The sequence below is a fragment of the Solanum dulcamara genome, chromosome 6 (genome assembly GCF_947179165.1).
Source record: "Solanum dulcamara chromosome 6, daSolDulc1.2, whole genome shotgun sequence".
Classification (NCBI taxonomy): Eukaryota; Viridiplantae; Streptophyta; class Magnoliopsida; order Solanales; family Solanaceae; genus Solanum; species Solanum dulcamara.
The window spans coordinates 53273826-53276245 of record NC_077242.1 but is presented as its reverse complement, the minus strand read 5'-3'; positions in this window follow the sequence as shown (position 1 = coordinate 53276245).

The window sequence follows — 2420 nt, the reverse complement described above, 5'->3', positions numbered from 1 at the left end:
ATATTGTATACACTGATATATAATGTATATACAATATGATATACAGTGATATATAGCAGATACAGGGAACAAATAGGTGGTATACAGTGTGTATCCATTTCGATATACATAAATAATATTGTATATACTATATACATTGTATATACAATGTATATAAAACTGTTATATACAACAGAATTGGGACAAAAGCCCAAAACACAGGTGACCCAACAGTTTAGTCCAGGCGTACAAAACTAAGTGTCGGATCATATTTTCATATGTTATTTATTATTTATTTTTATTGATTCGATTTGTAATAATTGATTTACTTATATTGTTTATGATTGCTTAGATATTAATATTAGTTTAGTTTAACTTAATTAGATTTTCATAAAGATAAACCATTCCATGTTAATTTACCTTTTAAAATGATTTTCTACCTTTATTTAGCCATTTTGATAAACTTTACTTTCTTTTAATATTATTTTCAATGTATAAGCTTGATCATTTTAAAAAAAATAGTTCTAAAGTCTTTATTTCCTTTTAAATTAATATTTTTAAAAGTTAATCAAATAATTTTCAAATCGTCGGATAACCGCGTGTTAGCGGACACATTGAATGCTAATACCTTCTCAAAGTGAAAATTTGAACCCTTACCCATTTTCTCTAATTTTAAGATTTAAATCTGTTAGGGTCTTTAAACTTAAGGTTTTTTGATTTTCCTTAAAAATTAAGTGGCGACTCTCTTTTCTAAAATTGATTTTTTCTCTAAAAGTTGAAATTAATTTTAAACCGTCTTTTTCTGACATAACATATGCAATGATTTCACTCTGAGTTTGTCTAAATCTTTAAATTATTTTATATATCATATCTGCAAGAACTACGCACACTTGATTCTCATCTCGATGAGATACGTAAGAAGCCCTTCTTCGGTTTGGTATTTCCTTTTTCAACAAAAAAATAAAAAAATAAATTGTGTACATATTTTACAAGTCATATCTTCTTGATTGGGACAAATACTGTTGGGAGCATGTGAAATATTCGGTATTATGAAAAGAATTGGCTTTGTGGTAAACCTTAGCTTTTGTTGGTATCTTTCATTTGTACTTTTGTGATGCTTGAAAATTTTCTTGCAGGCATTCAAGGTAAGAATAAAACCTACCTCATGGCTTCATGTACATTGTGTTGTGAAATTTAGATTAAAATTCAATTGCATTCCACTGTTGATCTAGAACTTGGCCTGAATGTTTGTTGAGGCAAAATTTTGAGTAATATTTGGTTTGAGAAAGGATTGTAGGCCTTTTTTGACCCGATTGTGCCTTTCAACGCCTACCAAATAACATTAATCCCTAGTTTTCCCCACTTTAAGCCTAAAGCCTTTTCTTTGGACAAACACATCTTAGCCCTTTTTCTTCTGAGTGCTTACATGCACCATCCCTCTCTTGGACCAACCTTCTGGAGCGCACTGAAGACGTGCAAATCACATAAGAAGATCCAACTTTAAAATTGTCAAGGGCAAAAGAGCAAAGTCTGCAAAGTCAAGAAAGCGAATGACTTCTAAAAAAAAGGTAGAAGTTGAAAGAAATATGAAAAGATAAAAATACCCTTACAAGGTCATGAAAGATAAGAAAGAAAATACTCCAAAAAAAGAGGTAAAACTTCAAAAAGAAGGGGTGAAAAGAGAAAATCTCTAACAAATAAGGACTCAAAGAAGTCGAGATAAAAGAAAGAGGTAAAAAGAGGAAAATCTCAGACGTCAAAGGCGTATCAATCGTCAAAAGCTCATATTCAGTGTGACACTCAAGGAGGAATTACGTCACTTTTATCCTAAATAAATATCCTACCTGTCCCTAAACCCACATTATAAGCCAATGGCAAACCCTACATGATCTCATTCCAAATATTCTCACATTAGTGGAGACTTACATGCAGGCCAACCATATGATATCACAGTTGCATGCGTTGAACATTCTTGAGATTGTGAGTGCACTTTGGAAGATGTCCTTAAATCAAATACTTCATATATGTGTTAAATAAGACTTTTTTTATTGTGAGGGCACTTGAAACATGAGGATTGATATAATTCTAAATCTTTGTTTGAAGCAAGATGAAAAAATCTTGTCGAAACTTAAGTATGTTTGAGATACTACTTGAAGCTATAGGAATTATCTCGAACTCAATCTCAGTTATACGAAATAAAATAAGAAAAAATTCTATGCAATCCTAATTGTTGGTACCAATTATAGTCAAGATTTAACCATCTCATTTCCTTTTAAAATTATATTTTTTTGAAATTGGATGGTTTGCTCTAAATAATGTGACATTAGGCTAATCCCATCGGTGTGAGATGCCTATTTTACTTCATTGGATCGTCCATATCAAAAGGGTGACATACCTCATGTTTTAAGCTGAAAATATTGCAAGGAATATATTTTTCCATT